This window comes from Balaenoptera acutorostrata, chromosome 13 (genome assembly GCF_949987535.1).
Source record: "Balaenoptera acutorostrata chromosome 13, mBalAcu1.1, whole genome shotgun sequence".
NCBI lineage: Eukaryota > Metazoa > Chordata > Mammalia > Artiodactyla > Balaenopteridae > Balaenoptera > Balaenoptera acutorostrata.
In genome coordinates, this window is record NC_080076.1 from 85,853,391 (window position 1) to 85,872,806 (window position 19,416).

Genomic DNA, 19,416 nt, shown 5'->3' on the forward strand with positions numbered 1-19,416 from the left:
CCTCTGCCTCTTCCTCCTTCCTGACGGAAAGAACCATTTACCTGAGAACCTTTCAGCAGGACTCTGGAAAAAAGGCACCTGGCCTGGCCTGTCCCACCCTCCTGCCTGCATGGATAAGGTGTGTGTGGAGGTGGTGGTGAGCAGGTATGCAGCTCAGCAGCAGCCTTTGTCTGCGCCTCAGGCTACAGAGAGAAAGGCTGGCTGCATTCTGAGCCTGCAGAAGGGCAGGGGACACGGAGGAAGGCGTCTGACACACCCCTCAGCAGCATGCCTGGACCCAGGCTGAGCTTGCATGTTCACGCCCCGAGGCCAGGGCTCGGCACTCATGCCAGCAGGTGGATGCCGTCCCTCGGCTTTTGAGAGGCAGGGAGAGCGTTGAGCTTCACGAAAGGCGGTGATTCCAGCTGTGAGTCTGCCCAGCTGTGGCGAGCCCACCTGAGATGGGGAGCCGAGTGGAGGCGTGTTCCTGCGAGCCACAAACCAGACGCTGGGATGACTTGGTGTACGGAAGGGAAAGCTGACTCAGCTCTCTGGAAAACAATTTAAATGCTTTCTGTCACATCGAGTCCAGAGATGCTGATTTCTGGCTTTTCGGCAGCCTTACTTGTCAGCGCGATCACTGGTGGGGTTTCTATGGTTCCGTCTATCCGACCACCCACACTGGTGACAGAGTGGTGGCAGAGGGGCTGAGCCGAGACAAGAGGACTTTGGTGACGTTTTAAACGCTGGATCAGGTCATTACGACTCCCTAGGCCCAGTGGCAAGGTTAGGCTGCCCCTGTGACATCCGGGTCCACCGGCTACATTCTGGCCCAGAGCTCCTTACTGCGGCCTCCACCTCCTACCCCAGCAGAGCCTGGCCCCAGCCTCCTAGCGCTCTCCCAGGCTGGTTCCCTATTTATTGGACCAGCCTCTATTTCCTTCTGGCTTTGAAATTCATGATTTTTTTCCCCCACGAGAAACCTTGGCAAAAGACTTTGTTCCATGGGGAAAAAGCCTTCTCAGAGAAGCAAGGAACCCACTTATGAGCTCTGCCCCTGGCTTGTCCTTGGTGATGTCCTTGCACAGTACCTGAGAGCCAGCAGGCAGGTGGTGCTGGGGAAACTTACCTGTGGTGGGCACGGCCTCCTCCAGATGCTTCTCTGGTAGAGCAGCCTACCGGAGGACCTACTGATTGCCGTTGAGCTGGCTCAGCCTGTATGTGCCAGCTGCTTTTTGCCCGATAACTTTGTTTGCTTATCTCTGTTTTTATGCCGATTGCTGGCTCCTTGGAGTGATGGGTGTGTCTGTGGTAGTGTTTGAGGTGATTGCCACTGATTGGTGAAGTATGGATGAAGTGAGCAGGGCAGGGTGTGGTATGAGAAATATTGTAATCTTCTGGTGCCTCTCATCCCTCAGTTCTTCCCTGCAGAGAAAATTTTTTCTGCTTCCTGTCCTAGAGGGTAACAGCTTTCAGGCTCCCGTGAAGCTGGGAGCAGCCGCCTTGGCTCAGTAGCTCCAGCTGAGGTCTTGGGTGTGCTGCCCGCCCCGATCGACTGGAACAGTGACCCAGCAGCACCGTAGAACAACTTGACCTTTCAGCCCTGTGTTCTTTGTTGTCTGGAATTGCTGGAGATGTATCAGTATGTGAGACTCAAATATGTCCCTGGAGTAGGAGCTCCACGGCTGTACAACGGTCAGCTCCGGTGATGTGTCATCACTGAATGGCAGCTGGCCTGCCTGTGTTGAGTCACATGCGTTGGCCGATGTTGGTTTATGTGTGTAACTTCTTTCCCTCTTTTTAGCATGGTGTCTCAAAGTCAGGGGTAGAAGTGAGGAGAGGAGGGCAGGATTTGGTGGGCTGTTGCAGTCTTCTGACAAAACCATCATTGTTTGGATTAAAGTACCAGTTGGTTCGGTTTGAATGGCTCCATCGCTTCAGTGCTCTGAAACGGCTGTTATTCTTCCACCTCAGCGGCGTTCCTGGGGGGAGGTGGAAGGAGGACTGCCCGATCCAGAGGGGAGAAACTGCTCTCCTTTGCCCTCTCTGCTCAGCAGCAGGTCAGTTAACCATCCAGAGCAGACAGTCTTCTCCTGGTCAGCGGGCATCCCAGGCCACTCCTGGACCCCAGCTGGGCCGCAGCCATCGTGGCCTCTTGGAGGAGTGGAGCTTTTAGGAATCAGGCTGCCTGCTCATGGCCTCAACCTCCCTTGGCGCTCACCTGTCCCGGCCAGGTTCCCTGCCTGCTGCGCTGCTGCCCAGCTGACCTCCCTGCCGACCTGTTAGCCTGCCGTCTGTCCCTGTCATGTATGATAGCTCAAGCTGCGGAGTTAATCCAAAGAGCGAATCATTCCTCTGGCTGGACTCCCAGACACAGTCGCTCGAGCGAGCCTGGGACAGACACTCAGTGTTTTGGTTCTTTCTGATGCTGATTAGGTTGCGTTGTCTTACCTCTGCCCCTCGTTCCGTTTCGTGTTTGTGTGGTCAGATTAGTCATACCCAGCTGTGTTTGTGGAAATCCCAGCCTCTCGGGTGAGGACAACAGGAACTCCCATTGCAGTGAAGGAGCTCACATAGGGAAGACAGAGCCTCCTCCACTTGCTTCCAGAGTCGGGAACTTCATTTTCCTGCCTCTGAATTGATAGCTCTCCAAATGCAGTGTGGTCCCAATATGACATCTGAAGAACTTAGGAGAAATGCAGGGTATGAGAAACCATTTTTTTAATGACCCTGGCCCCAGACTGGCAAGTTAAAGTGATTTTTCTCAGAGACGGAGATGCAAAGGCAAGGAGATTCTACGAGGAGGACAGAGCCGGACGGATGGGAGGGGGTGATGTAAAATGACCTTATCCACAGCGTTAGTTCTTCCTGAGGGATTGGAAACCACCTACATGGTGTACTTCGGGGAGCACAGAAGAATCTATCAATGGAGCTAAATTACTACTTTAGTTCAGTCCTTTGAGTTTTGTGGTATTAAAGTTGGGTGGATAGCTATTAAAATATGTTTGCAAAAATGACTCATTTATTTGCCCTTCTCTTAAGGACTAGAGTTTCCTTTGATATAAGCCAGTTTTCCAGATCACTGTTGTTTATTTCATTAATCATCTCTTTTATAAAATTAACCATTCTTAATGGGAAATGGAAATCCCTCTCAAATGCTTAATAATCTTCACTGCTTTCTTGAACATACTGAGTCTAATATAACATTTGATTATTTAGAAACCTATTTCTGAATGTTACTTATTGTAGTATTAGTACCATCGTGACTTCTTGATGAAGTTGCACTGATCAGGTATGTTTACTTCTCTACTCAACCATCTCAGCCTCTCTCGTGAGTTGAGTTTTCAGATCTTTAATGGATCGTCTCCTCCAGGCTGTTGGCTGCCACTTGTTCTGCAGTGAGTTTGCCATTTACTCTCCCTTTTTGTCTGGTGCCTCTCATTTTCTACTGGTTTGCATAACTTGTTAAATTGAGTGTAAAATGAGAGTAATTAACTTAGTGAGGGTTTAGAGACTCTCTGAGTCAATTGCACAGACCTTTACTATCTATCTTGAATTATTTGTACTTACTTTGGTATAACTAAATTAAGCTCCAGATAGTTGCGAGATAATGCTATACATATAAACTTCTTTTACAGTGTAATTTTAAGCCATTATTATCAAGTTACATCACTGAAATTTGTTGACCAGGTTAACTTGTTTGTATGAAAGAAATTATCTGCAAATCTTAAGAATATTAAGCTCTTAAGAAAATTACAGTTTATTCTCATTTCTGAAATGTGGCAAATAAAAAAAAAACAACAACTCCAAATCACAATGGTAAACTATGTCCCCTGGCTAATTAAATATTACTTTCTATTACTTACCAGAAGGAAATTCACTTTTTCCCCTTTTCAAAATAGAAATAGCTTTATGGAGGGTCCTCTCCAGCCCTTCTCCTTATTATATAGAAATACATACTCATTGTCAGATGGAGAATTCAGACATTTCAAAAAGATAGAAAAGAGCAGCATCCTCTGAAACGTTCTTCTTGGATTTATTTACTTTATTTTGTCACTGTGCCCTTTTTACTTTTTTCTGTGCCTGTATAGGTAAAAATAGACCTGTACCATCATTTTCAGTTGTTTTTTGAAGAGCAAAAGTTTTTAATTTTGTTGAAGTCCAGTGCATGTTTTTTAAAATGGTTCATGCTTTTTGTGTCCTATTTAATAAATCTTGCCAAACCCGGGGCCTCTAAGATTTTTTCCTATGTTTTCTTCAAGAAGTTTTATTGTTTTAGCTCTTACATTTAGGACTATGCTCCATTTTGAGTTAATTTTTGCATATGGTGTGAGGTAAGGGTTGAGATTCAGTTTAAGAAGTACTTTGATGAATGTTCTTGTTTATAGCTTTTCTCATTCTACTTCTTTAACTTTTATCTTAAGATAAACTCTTAAAAGTAAAACTGTAAGATCAAAGAGCATTCACACTGAAATCTTTGATATATGTTGCCAGACTGGTTTTCAGAAGTTGTACCAATTGGAAAAGACAACCTCCAGAATGGGAGAAAGTATTTGCAAATCATACATCTAATAAGGGATGTGTATCTAGAGTATATAAAGAACACTACAGCTCAAAAGTAAAAAGACAAACAGCCCAATTAAAAGCAGGCAAAGAACTTGAATAGATATTTCTCCAAAGATACACAGAGGACCAATAAACACATGAAAAGATGTTCAACACTATTAATCATCAGAGAACCCTGGCGGTCCAGTGGTTAAGACTTCGCCTTCCAATGCAGGGAGTGCAGGTTCAATCCCTGGTCGGGGAGCTAGGATCCCATATGCCTTGCGGCCAAAACAGCAAAACATAAAACAGAAACAGTATTGTAAAAAATTCAATAAAGACTTTAAAAAATGGTCCACATCAAAAAAAATCTTTACAAAAAAAACCCCCCACACACACACTGAGATACTGCTTTACACCCACTAGGTTGTGATAAATGTTGGCAAGGGTGTGGAGAGATTGGAATCTTCCTACACTGCTGGTGGGAATGTAAAATAGTGCAGCCTCTGTGGAAAACAGCCTAGTAGTTCCTAAAAAATTGAACATAGGGACTACCCTGGCGGTCCAGTGGTTAAGACTTTGAGCTTCCACTGCAGGGGGTGTGGGTTCAATCCCTGGTTGGGGACCTAAGATCCCACATGCCCTGTGGCCAAAAATTTAAAAAAAAAAAAAAAAAAATTTGAACATAGAGGTGCTATTTGCCCCAGCAGTTGCACTCCTAGGTATGTACCTGAGAGAAATGACAGCATATGTCCGTATAAAAACTTGTACACGAATGTTCTTAGTAGCATTATTCGTCGTAACCGAAAGGTGGAAACAGTTAAAATGCCCATCGGCTAATGAATAAATAAACAGAATGTGATATATCCATACAATGGGATATTAGCCATGAAATGGGATGAAGCACTCGCTCCAACATGGATGAACCTTGAAAACATGCTAAGTGGAAGAAGCCAGTCACAAAAAACCACACATTTTATGATTCCAATTATATGAACTGTGCAGAATGGGCACATATAGAGAAACAGGAAGTGGGGGACTTCCCTGGCGGTCCAGTGGTAAAGAATCCACCTTCCAATGCAGGGGATGTGGATTCGATCCCTGGTCGGGGAACTAAGATCCCACATGCCGCGGGGCAGCGAAGCAACTACTGAGCTCGCGCGCCATGACTAGAGCCCGCGTGCCGCAGACTACAGACCCCATGCGCCCTGGAGCCCTCACGCCACAACTTAGAGAGAAAACCCACACGCCACAACTAGAGAGAAGCCCGCGTGCCGCAACGAAGACCCAGTGCAGCCAAAAAACTAAATAAAATAAATAAATAAGTAAATACTTAAAAAAAAAAAAAAAAAGCAAGTGGATTAGTAATTGCTTCGGTTTGGGAGCTGATGACCAAGGGGTGCAGCATATTTTTTTGAGGTGGTGAAGATGTTCTAAGTTTGATTGTGGTGATAGTTGCACAAGTCTGTGAGTACACTAAAAACCATTGAATTGTACGCTTCAAGTGAGTGAATTGTATGTGAATTATGTCCCAATAAAGCTGTTACCCCCTAAAAAGAAAAAGTTTACCAACTAATATTCCCACTAGCAGTGCACAGGAGCCCATCCCCCCACCTTCTCCCCAGCTCTGGGTTATCATTGCTGGAATTTTAAATTTTAAATCAGCTCTGTTGAGGTTTAATACGTAAACAATAAAATTCACCCTTTTAAATGCACACTTATATAACTTTGACAAATGTATTCACATGTGTAATCACTGCAGTCCAGATACAGGACATTTCCATCACCCCAGAAGGTTCCCCCAGACCCTTTCCAGGTATTCCTCCCCATCTCTCTCTCACTATAGATTAGATTTGTCCTGTGTTTTGTGTAAATGGAATCATACAGTAGATACACTTTTTGCCTGACTTCTTTTGTTCAGCATATTTTTAAGATTCATCTGTGATGCTGCTTGTATCAGTATTATTGCACGGATTTGAATGTTTCTGTGCCAGCCTTGGTGTGGACGTATGTTTTTATTTCTCTTGGGTAAATGCTGGGTCATATGTAAGTGTATGTTTAACTTCATAAGAAACTGCCAAACTGTTTTCCAAAATGGCTGTACCTTGGGACTTCCCTGGTGGCGCAGTGGTTAAGAACCTGCCTGCCAATGCGGGGGACACGGGTTTGATCCCCGGTCTGGGAAGATCCCACATGCCATGGAGCAGCTAAGCCCGTGCGCCACAACTACTGAGCCTGCGCTCTAGAGCCCACGAGTCACAACTACTGAGCCCATACGCCACAACTACTGAAGCCCGGGCGCCTAGAGCCTGTGCTCTGCAACAAGAGTAGCCCCCGCTCACCGCAACTAGAGAAAGCCCACGCGCAGCAACGAAGACCAATGCAGCCAAAAATAAATAAATAAAATAAATAAATTAAAAACAAAAAAAAAGAATCCTTTTTCAAAATAGCTGTACCTGTACAAAAATTTTGTGTACCATTATTACTGTGCATTCAAAGCTCTGTTAATCTGATAGGCCAAAAAAAATGGCATCTCTGGTGTTTTAATTTGCGTTTCTTTGATCTCTAGTGTGTTTTTTTGTTCCCTGAATTTAACCATTTATTTTATATTTGTGAATTTCCTTTTAGTTCTTCCGATGTGCTCTTTCTTTTTTTAGTTGGGATGTGGGTCTTTCCTTTTCCATTTTTTTTCAACTTTTTATTATAAAAATATTGTAACAGAAAAGTTGAAATAAAGGTGCAACCATCACCTTTATAACCACCACCTGCACAGCTCACATTTGCTAGCTTTTGCCATATTTGCTTTATGTATCTGTCTTCTTAGTTTCAAATGGTTCAGGAAGAAAAGTTGGAGACATCATGACATTTTATTCCTAAAAATAAAGGCATTTCATTTCATAACCATTATGTCATTTTCATGCCAAAAAATATTTATATAACATACAGTCTATATTAAAATTTCTCCTGTCAAAATGTCTTTTGTAACTGATTTTTATGAATCAGGATTCAGTCAAGGCTTATACTATGCATTTGGTTTTCATCTCTTTAGTCTCTCTTTTTTTTTAAAATTTTATTTATTTATGTATTTTTGGCTGTGTTGGGTCTTCGTTTCTGTGCGAGGGCTTTCTCTAGTTGTGGCAAGCGGGGGCCACTCTTCATCGCAGTGCGCAGGCCTCTCACTATCGCGGCCTCTCTTGTTGCGGAGCACAGGTTCCAGACGTGCAGGCTCAGTAATTGTGGCTCACGGGCCTAGTTGCTCCGCGGCATGTGGGATCTTCCCAGACCAGGGCTCGAACCCGTGTCCCCCGCATTGGCAGGCAGATTCTCAACCACTGCGCCACCAGGGAAGCCCCTCTTCAGTCTCTTTTAACATAGAAAAATCATTCTACCTTTTCCCTCTTGGCATCGACTTTTGGAAGTGACCAGTCCAGTTGTCTTGAAAAACGTCCTACATTCCGTATTTGTGTTTTGTTTTGTTTAACATGTTCCTCTGGGTCCTGTATTTCCTGTAAACCACATGGTAGGCCCCGAAGGCTTGATTACATTTAGGTTCAACATTTTTGATGAGTTTGCTTCACAGATAGTCACGTCGAAGATGCACAGTGTCAGGGTGTCCCACTATTAGTGATACCAAATCTGATCATTTGGTTACAGGTAACTGCCAGATCTCTTCACTGTAAAGATATGTTTTTCTCCGTGCAATTACTAGTAATTTGGGGAGCTTAACTGATTTCGTAGAACTCCTTATGCAGTAACTTTTTTTCACAGTCTTTCTCTCAGCTTGGCACTGATCTTCTAACTTTGCTTCTTGATTTAGAAGAGATTTTTCACTTTTATATATTTAAACGCCCAATAGTACAAGAGGTTTCTTTCCAAACGTCCCTTTCCTAAACCCTACTCTCCCCGTTTTTCCTTCCTCTCTCCCCCCCCCCAACTTTCTCGTTCTGCTTTATTTAAATAACTGGTATGAGAAGCTAGCTCTTCCTTCTGTTCTATCATCTTTTTGGACTACAGATTCAGAAAATTGCACTTAAACCCAAATGTGAGATACGGACGCACTGACTTTCCATAGCTGCCTCTTATTTTTCCAAGAACATAACTGCTGTAGCTGATCACAGCCCTCTGGCAAAGGGGAGCCAGCAGTGAGACTGAGACTTTGGTCCTTGAGGCTCCAAACAACCCATGCTCTTATCTTGACTCCTCTCCTCAAAGCTAAGGATGGAGGAGGGAGGGGACCAGAAGTCAAAACTGCTGATATTTTGAGAAAGACCTCTTTATGCCTCTTGCCTGAAAACGCTTTTTCTCTACATTCCCTTTCCCTGGTTAACTCCTGCCCATCCTGGAGACTCGGCTCAGGCATCCGACTTGAGGAAGCTGTCCGGGACCCACCATCGAGCGCCCTGCCCTGTGTTTCCATACCCTGCACACATGCCTTCGCTCCCTCGAAGCAAGACATTTCTGTCTTTCCCATTAGCTTGTAAGGTCCGAGGATTAAGAGCCCGGGACCAGCTCTGTTGCCCAGTCTTCCACACAGAGCCGGACACCTCGCAGGCTCTTGACAAATGTTGCTGGGAGGTTTCACTTCCTGGCCTGCAGATGATTTCTCCCGTACAGTTATGGATGCATTTGCTTCCTGGGCGTGAAAGCAAGGTGGCGTTGCAGGCTTTTTTTGAGACATGTATTTCTCTGTACCTTATAAAGAGCTGAGGAATGAAAACTCTGGCCTTTCCCTTTTTAATTGTTCCAGCTGCCTTCTAGCTGCCTTCTCATCATTCTAGGGTAATCGTTTCTCACTTGGTACCTTTCATTATTCTTTATTCTTCTAGATTCATGGAATTATGGACTTTGAACTGAAAGAGGCTTAGCCGTCAGCGACACGACCTAAAATATAAACCCACAGACCTGTCCACTTTCTCCTGGAGCACCTGCAGGGTTTAGAACTGCATCCTCAGCATTCCTTCTCGGGTTTTTCCTCTCTCCCTCCCGCCCTCTCGCAGGGTTCCCCTCCTGGTCTGCCTGAGTGGTGCTTGATAAGGGACATTGCTGTGAAGGGGGCCTGAGAGCCGCGGTTAGGGGTGAGTGATCAGCTCCCGGTGGTGGTTTTTCTTGCTCAGGAGGCTGGGAGTGCAGAGAATGGGAGGCTTCAGCTCCTGTTGAAGAGCTGTTAGCCTTTTATACTACGTAGATACTCGTCTGTGGTGGAGAGTGAAATAGTGCTACTAAAAAAAGAGAGACAGTTGTATCTGTGCCACTGATACTGGTGGGATTTGATTGCGTTTTCATTGAAGAACCGCGTATCTAATCTCTGAATGGTAGTTCTCTCCGGCTCTCAAGGACCTTTGCTCATCACCCACCCCTAACAGTCATTCTCTCTTTGTTCCCTGAGTCGAGTCGCTGGGAGGGAGGCTTGGCTGCTGTGGCCTAGAGGCCTTTAATTGTGCTTTATCACAGCCCAGGGTCAGAACAGTTCCGAACATCATGGGGAATGTCAGCTGGATGCATTAGTCCATTTTATTGAGAGCCTCCTGTGTTCCAGACCCTGTTAGTCCATTCTAAATACCTTCTTTGTTTAATTCTTACCACAGCTCTGTGAAATAGGTTGTTTTTCTTTTCCCCCAAGGAAAGTGAAGTTCAGAAAGGCCAGATGTCTGTGCGAGGCCGCATGGCTGGCAGGTGAGGACACCGGTGGGCAGGTCACAGGGTGGGTGGTTAGGAAAGCGTCCTTCTGAGTAAAAAGCTTCTGCTGTACTTCAGAGTCAGCCCTAATCGGGAGGCACATGGTGTTTCCACCCGTGAAGGTGGCCTGGCCTGAGATTCTGTTGATAGATGACTTTTTATGACATCAGGACAGCACAGTGGACAGGATCAGATTTCCTCAGTAAAATCTGGAATTTTGACATCAGATGAATCAGATGTTATCCTTCTTTATGCCAAGAAAGTGTAGCTGGCCCTTGCCATAATATGAAGACTCTGCAACTTTACAGTCAAAAATCCTCGTAAATGGTTGGCTTTAGGTTTCGTTCACAAGTACCTCTCCCCCTACTCCTCCTCCACCAAAATGCACACTGGTCCCCAAAGATCTGTGGAATAAGAAGCACAAAATCTCCTTGCTATTTGGTTCAGTCTGTCGTTATCGCACAAGCTCCCGCCCGGCCCATTTGTTGATTTTGTGTGTGAATGTGGAGGGAAAAACTCAGCATATCAGGGACTTCAATTTTGAGAAAATAAAATGTTCGTCACTTTTTGAGTTGACTTTTTCCCCTGCTCTGTAGTTTGTTGAATTATTTTGCCTTAAATATTCTCGTTTTATTTTTGTCTGTTTTCCCAGGAGGCCTTGAAACAGGGAAATGAAAGAGATAAATTACCCTGACCTTGATTTTTATAGCACCGTAGTATCTAAAGGTGTGTCTGCCCTCTCATGGAGCCATAAAAAACACACGTTTCTTTTCTTTTTAAGCATTTGCAGCAGCAGTTAAGATGGGAAATAACTATGCGGCTGGGTTCATAACATATAAAGGTCTGAGGTTAAAATTGGGATATGATAATAAATCAAAACTTCTTTTTATCTTTCACTGCTGTTTTTAAGTTTGGTTTTATGAGTAACAAGTTGTTGCTTCTGACGGAAAGGGCATAGTGAAAATGAGTATATCAGAAAGGAAAAACGTAGGTATTTTGAATGTGATAAAGACATAATATTTACGTATGTCTCAGGAGACAGTGTCAGCAGAGGGGTGTTCGTCTCAGCTGGGTCGGTGTGGAGATATACAGCGTTTCTGAAGCAGAGACCAATCTGATGAGATTATCTATCTTGCCTTCGATTTAGTGGGTTCGTCTCCAGCTCTCCTGCTCATCCCCAAAGCCTCTGCCACTTGGAAGGTTAGCAGGTTGATTAAAAAGCAGGCATGGGAGAAGGATGAAAAGAGGGAGAGATTTAGGGTGACAACTGATTCTCAGCAGCAGATGGAAGGAAAATTCTCTTTAGCTGGCAGAGGTAGAACAGATTTTATTTTGGAATGTCTATTAGGGGAAGAGGGCTGTGCAGAGTTTTTTGTTTGTATTGCTTTTTTTAAAAATTTTTATTTATTTATTTATTTATTTATGGCTGTGTTGGGTCTTCGTTTCTGTGCGAGGACTTCCTCTAGTTGTGGCAAGCGGGGGCCACTCTTCATCGCGGTGCGCGGGCCTCTCATTATCGCGGCCTCTCTTGTTGCAGAGCACGGGCTCCAGACGCGCAGGCTCAGTAGTTGTGGCTCACGGGCCTAGTTGCTCCGCGGCATGTGGGATCTTCCCAGACCAGGGCTTGAACCCGTGTCCCCTGCACTGGCAGGCAGACTCTCAACCACTGCGCCACCAGGGAAGCCCCTGTATTGCTTTTTAAAGTCCCCCTCCTCAGAGATAAGCCAGAAGCCTGTGGTTGTCGTGGGGTGTTACAGACCTTTCTAGTCCCTCTTCTGCGTAATGGTAGCTGGTGTTACCCTAACACCCCTCTACTATGGGTGCCTCTCAAGTGTATTCTTTAGGGCCAACCTCTCCCTTTCTGGGGAGGGGTACAGTTCTAGACCCTATGAATTGGAAAGGAAGTTGGGGTAAGCTAATTCAGTTCTCTCTCATCTAAAAAAGGGAAGCTGAGGCCAGGGCGAAGAAATGACTTGTGGAGCAGAGATGGTGTCACACTGCTATTCAGCGTCAGAACTGGGGCTGCAGCGCTGGGGCCTGCCACCTGGTTTTGTCTTGTTCAGTTTCTGTTAAGACCCTTCCTTTTCATCTAGGTGTCTTCTCTAAAATGAAGCAAGCCTGGAAAAAGTAACAATCAGTTAACTTACAAAGCCCTGTGGTCTGATTTTGAATGTTGGGGGGAAGAGAAGGGAGGTGGAATGGGGGGGGGAAGATAAACCGAGAACAAACGGACAATAACACATCCATGTGAGAGTCTGGAGTTCAGGCCAAGGGGAATTTCAGTGAGCATGACGGGGGGCGGGGCTGAGAGGGGGAGGGACTGACGGGGGGAGGGACTGTCAGGGGAGGGACTGACGGGACAGGGACAAATGGGAGGGAGCGATGGGGGAGGGGCTGGCGGGGGGAGGGACTGACAGGGGGAGGGACTGACGGGGCAGGGACAAATGGGAGGGAGCGGCGGGGGAGGGGCTGGCAGGAGGAGGGAGTGCCGCGGCAGGGACACACCGGGGCAGGGGCTGATGGGGGAGGGCCGCTGGAAGGGTCCTGGAAGGGTTGGGAGGTGTGGGCCGGGCCGGGGGCAGGAGTGGGGCTGGGGGGGCGGGGCCCGAGGGAAGAGGGTTTTCGCTCTGGAGTTCCCTCAGCACCGACTGTGCGGTGGCGTTTTGCTGGGCTCGGGGGGAGGTACTGGTGAGCAAAACAGACGGAGTTGTTACCCCCCTCATGGAAAATGCAGTCGGTTGTGGAGACACACCGTCAGCAGACACACACACAGGCAGTCGCAGATTGTGGTAGGTACAGGGTGTTGTGAGAAGTCGTAGCCAACTAACTCATTTACCTTGAGAGCCATCCAGGAGGCAGACAAGGAAGGTGAATGAGGTTCTTGTTTAACCCAGACATGTGCAGCTGCGGGGCTCCACCGGGGTGAACACGCAGGGATGCTCTTCTCTCCAACAAGCAGGGCACCCCTGAAGGAGTCTCAGTGGGGGAGAGAGATGGACACAGACGGGTTGTCCAGGTCATTCTGGCCTCCTGGGTGGGTGGGGCGGGGGCGGGGTGGGGGGGGTAGGCAGGAGGGGAGGAGCCCAAAGAGGAAGCCTGGCGGAGTTTGGCGGCGACCCGTGTACACCCTGCCTCCCGGCTCCCCCTCCCCTAGCGTTTGCCCCACACCACTGAGGACTTCCCGGCACCGCAGGCCTGTGGTCTCCTGCCTGTCTGTCATTCCCCGGAGAATATAAGCTCCACGAGGCTAGGGACTTGGTTTTGTTCACTGCTCTGCACCTAGAACAGTCCTAAATAACAGATTTGGGTGGATGAATCAGGATAGTGTCACGAAGAGAGTGGTATTTCAGCCAGATTAATCTGGCTACAGTATTCATGCTGTGTATAGCCCATGTGCAGCCTGAAAAGGTTCCACTTCTTACCATCAACCCGTTTCTGGTGTTAAGCACTGTTTTACACAGGGCATTATGATAGGTACTACATAGAATGAACTATTGGCTTCAGCTTCTGGCCCCAGAAAGGTTAGAATTTGTTAGGTGTACCCAGAGCAACTTCGGTTAACTTACCCATAATGTCACTGTGATCCTAGTTATATTGTCAAAGTTATTGTCAAAGGTTTGAAGTTTCAAATTCAATAAAGAACAGATTCCATGGTTTTTTTTTAATAGTCAACGTTGACTTTTAAAAAAGGACCCAATGCTTTTTAAAGCCTATTTATAGGTCTTGGCTACCCGGAGGATGTTACCTTATCCTTTGAAATGCATCAGACAGCTTCAGATTTCTCTGCCTTTTAAGTAGGTTATGTAGCTGGCGGTGCCTCAAAAACGGCTAATAATGGTGATAATAACAAAGTTGTTTCTTGCCAATCTTCGTAGGAACTCAGAAACATTTGCAAGCGTGATCTATTTCTGTTATATCTCTGGCGGCCAGTTTCTTGACTCCAGGTGTGTACTCTGGCCGGAGACCTCCGTTAATTTACTTCCTCTTTACACCAGGTGTCTGAGATGGGGTGGAGTTCTTCCATTATTTACATAAAAATCTTAACCTTGGTGAATACTTGAACCTATTAATTACCTTTTCCCGTAGGTGGATGAAAGTGCTAGGGAAAGGCTGTGTTCTTTGCGGGTAGTTGGTTATTCCTGGTACTGAATATAATAGAAACCTCTCACTTATATCTATGGGTTGGCCACTTGGATCCGGGTAAGGGTGGCAGTTACCATATCAGCTGTGGGTGCTGTGCTGAATACAATAAAGTGTGAATAGTGCTTGTGTTTGGGTGTGTAACTATGTGATTTTGTTTTGTTTTGCTGGCTTCACTTTTTAAACTTTCTTTTGACATTATTTTGAGTATTATGATTAGAAATGCGAAGGACATTTATGAAGAAAATTACAGAAGACAGCTTCAGACTTCTCTTTTTTAAATAGGTTAAGTTGTTCGAATAAGTAGAGAAACATAGGCCAGTCTAGGATGGAGATGACCCGGCTGGAATGGTCAGTGGTGGACGCACAGTAGTGTATTTGTTAAGTGCAACTCCAATCAAAATGCCAGAATAGTTTTCTTTTGAGATTTGACAACATGATTGTAAAGTTGGAACATGGAGGAATAAATAGGCAAAGATTCTAAAATTTGTTTTAAAAAATGATGGGGATTGGGACTTCACTGGTGGTCCAGTGGGTAAGACTCTGCGCTCCCAGTGCAGTGGGTCCGGGTTCGATCCTTGGTCAGGGAACTAGATCCCACATGCATGCCACAACTAAGAGTTCACATGCCACAGCTAAGAAGTCCACATGCCGCAACTAAGAAGTCCTCATGCTGCAACTCAGAGCCGGGGCAGCCAAAATAAATAAATAAATATTTTTTTAAAATGCTGGGGACTAACACTACCTAAGTAGTAAAGTGTGTCACAGATTTATAGTTATCAAATCACTGTAATACTAGGACAGGATTCGACATGAATCAGTGATATGAGGCCCCAGAACAGACCCTAGTGTATATTATAATTTAATATATGTTAATGGAAGTGTCATAAATTAGTGAGGGAAGATGAGATAATCAGATAGCTAGTCGGAATTTATTTTGGTGAGCTGTGTAAAGAACTAAATTGATTTTTCCCCCAGATGAGTCAGAGTTAAATGTAAAAAGTGAAACCATTTAAAACATATGCACAAAACACCAAAAGAACTGGGGTGCTCAGAAGTGGTCCCAGGTATTATATATGAGAATGTGGTGTATGATAGTGATGGTTTTTTAGTCTAACGGGGGAAGGATGAATTATTGAGTGAATAGGTAGGAACCATTGACTGAAGCAGGATCCCAGTATCTTAATGAAACCAAAACAACTTTCAGATGGAGCGAAGAATGTAAAAGGTGAAGCTGTGAAAGAACTAGAAGAAAACATAGATAAGTGTTTTCACAGTCTTGGGGTGGAAAAGCCCTTATGACACAAAAGATAGAAACATAAAGGACTTTAAAAATTTGATTGCATTAATGAACAATGTCAACTAAAACAATAACAACAAAAACTCACCGTACATTAAAAAATTAAGTAGAGTAAAACAGCAAAACAAAGCACATCAAAAATAGTCGAGGCAAAGATAAATAGTCAAGACGGACACATTAACTCTGCCATGTGTGTGGCAGACATTTCCACCAAATTAAGAGCTTTCAAACAACAGAAAACCAGCGGAAGACATGCAGACAGTTAACATTAAAAAATCCAATGGCCAATAAACATAAAAGATACTAATAAGTGGGAACTAAAAAATTAGTGGTCTAAATGTTTGTTTGTAAGATTAGCAGACATTGGGACTTCCCTGGTGGTTCAGTGGTTGAGACTTCGCCTTCCAATGCAAGGGGTGCCGGTTCGATCCCTGGTCAGGGAGCTGAGATCCCACATGCCTCTGGGCCAAAAAACCAAAACATAAAACAAGCAATATTGTAACAAATTCAATAAAGACTTTAAAAATGGTCCACATCAAAAAAAAAAAATCTTTATAAATAACTAATTTGAGTAATGGTTTGCAGAAGTAGGTACTATTCACTGGTATTAGGAGTGTAAATTAGTATAAACCTTGAAAGATTCTTTGACTGTTACAAAATTATAAATGTACGAATACCCTCTGATTCAGCTTTCCAATTTCTAGGAATTTATCTCACAGAAACAGTCGTGCAATTGTACAAAAATGTAAGTAGCAGTATGGTCATCGAAGCACTATGTTTATAATAGTGAAAAATAGAAACAATGTATGTCCATTAATATAAATGAATGCCTATTTATTGAAAAGTGGTTAAGTAGATTGTGATAAATGTATATAATGGAATATTTTGTAACCAATAAAAGCTGTATACAACTATAATAAGATGTCCATGACCTGTAAGTGAAAAAATGAATTATAAAACAAAATAATTCCATATATTTAAATACTTTTTTCATATGTTTTAATCTGAATAAATACACACATATATACGTAATCAAATAAATATATATTATAAGGATTTGGGGCCAACTACAAAGTTGCAGAGGGTAGTCCACAAGACTCCCTTTTTTTTTTTTTTTTTTTTTTTTGACCATGTGTCGCAGCTTGTGGGATCTTAGTTCCCCAACCTGGGATTGAACCTGGGCCCACGGCATGAAAGCCTGGAGTCCTAATCACTGGACTGCTGGGGAATTTCCCAAGACTTCCCTCACTTCTAACACCAATTGCAAGTTCCCAAAACCATCCTCAGGTTCTGTAATTGCTAGAAGGACTCACAGAACTCACTGAACGCTGTTATGCTCATGCTTGCAGTTTATCTCAGGGACAAGATTCAGGTTAAATCAGCCAAGGGAAGCCATGCATAGGGCAGAGGCCAGGAGGGGTCCCCATGTGGAGCTTCTGGTTGTCCTCTCCCAGTGGACGGCGTTACCTCCCTCCGGCCACGATGTGTGATGCTGTCAACCAGGGAAGCTCACCTGAGTCTTCGGTCTTCAGAGTTTCTACAGGGGCCGGATCACTGTCTGTGTGGCTGGCCTCTAGTCTCCAGACCCTCCCAGAGACGGCTGATAACTTTAGTCGTGGGTTCCTCTAGAGATCCGGAACTGACACCCCCTGCTCCAGGGCCCCCATTGTAATTACATAGTGAGGTTGTCCTGTGGCCAAAGCCCCAGGCAAACGCAGATACTCCTGTTGGGCAGGACATACCAGCGGCCTAGAGGTTACCCCTCAGGAGCTGAGGGCAAGGGCTAGACTTCTCTTTGAATGAGGTTATTTCTTCACTACACAATGTTATCACCAAAATTTAAACAATGGTGATTTCTAGGTGGTGGAATTGCAGGTGACTTTGCTTTTGTTCTTTGTACTGTTCTGTGTTGTTTGAATTTTCTTTCAATGTGAGTATATAATTTATTTAAAAATCAGATAAGACTAAAAAGGCTAAAAAAGAGATTAAAATGAAAAATAAATCTCTGGATAGGATGGGTGGGCAGGCAGGGAAGCAATAAAAGAAATTCTAAAGACCAGTAGATATGACTACACAAAAATATAACCTACTTATTCAAAGACAGGCTATAAAAAGAAGTAAAAACCAAAACCTAGGGGAAACATTGGCAGACATATCACAAAGCGTTAATATCATTAATATTATAGTATTACCAATATAAAATAGCAAGAAAAAAACAACTAACACTTCAACGGATGGTGAAAACTGAATAAGATCTGTCGTCTAGGTAACAACAATGTCCCCAAAGCTGGTTTCCTGGTTTTGAGGTTGTGCTACAGCTAGAGAAGTTGCCACCACCGGGGAAGGCTGGGCGAAGGGTCCATGGGACGCTTTGTACTATTTTTTTTTACTTCCTGTGAGTGTATAATTATTTCAAAATAAAAAGTTTTTTAAAAGACAGAAGGCACGGACAGCTCATAAAGTAAGAGACACATAGCTAATATGCAGATTTTTTTTTTTTTTTTTAATTAATTTATTTATTTATTTATGGCTGTGTTGGGTCTTCGTTTCTGTGCGAGGGCTTTCTCTAGTTGTGGCAAGCGGGGGCCCCTCTTCATCGCGGTGCGCGGGCCTCTCACTATCGCGGCCTCTCTTGTTGCGGAGCACAGGCTCCAGACGCGCAGGCTCAGTAGTTGTGGCTCACGGGCCCAGTTGCTCCGTGGCATGTGGGATCTTCCCAGACCAGGGCTCGAACCCGTGTCCCCTGCATTGGCAGGCAGGCTCTCAACCACTGCACCACCAGGGAAGCCCTAATATGCAGATTTTTAAAAGTATTTTATTAACAAGTGATGCAGTTGAAGTGAGACACCACTTGTTCCCGTTGTAGGTCTGGTCCCATCCTCAGTCTAGAGGAGTCGGGAACACCCTGGGTTCTGGATTCAAGTTTACTCTCCTGGCAAATAGACATATGGTTATGGCTTTAACTGGTGCCCTGCCCAGCATCCCTGCTTCCTGCCTGAAAGGCCAGTGGTGGCTCGAATCGGACAGGAAACGCCAGGCTTTAACACTCAGGAACATGCCCAAGACTCAACTTCAGTGTTCAGCAACAAGCCCCAGATTTGGGCAGCACTTACTCTGCACCAGGCCCAGTCCTTTCACGCCTCCTGTGGTCCCCGGCTCTCCTGTTGGGGAGGGGACATCGGCACCCTTTTTGCCAAAGGTGGGGCTCCGACAGCTCCCGTTGTCACCAGCCCAGAAATGGAAAGCACTCTCTTTCCTCATTTGCTTGGGAATGGTGTAGGCATGGCGGTGTCTGTCCGCAGATGGGAGGCCGGGACACAGCAGGGAGCGCTCCCAGCAAGGACACAAGTCACTGACCTTCACAGTCAGGGCGAAGGGCCACCGCTGCGGCTAGCCCGATTTTGCCTCTATCAGCTCCATCGTGGTGCTCTAACTTTTGATGGTCATGGACATGATTACTCCCTGCTTTTTACACAAAACAGACAACCACAGTCCTCACAAACGTGCTCACACATGTGAGCAGACACACACCTAGACACACTAGCACACCCACACACACACTCTCTCACACACACCATACATACCACACACACCACAGTGTACCCACATACCCCCCCACACAAGCATACACTACACACATACACACACATGCATGCACCACACACAAACCACACACACACACCCCTTGTCAGTAGGACAGACCTGGAATGAGGACCTCGGGAGCCCATATTCCTGCCTTGCTGCCATCACCCTCCGATCCTGCTTCTCCAATACGA

General features: G+C 45.1%; 1 protein-coding gene across 4 annotated transcripts in view; it reads left to right on the plus strand.

Moving 5' to 3' along the window:
- Positions 1-19,416, plus strand: part of MLXIP (MLX interacting protein) — a 61,762-nt gene that overhangs the window by 15,742 nt on the left and 26,604 nt on the right. The gene's annotated exons all lie outside the window — the stretch shown is intronic.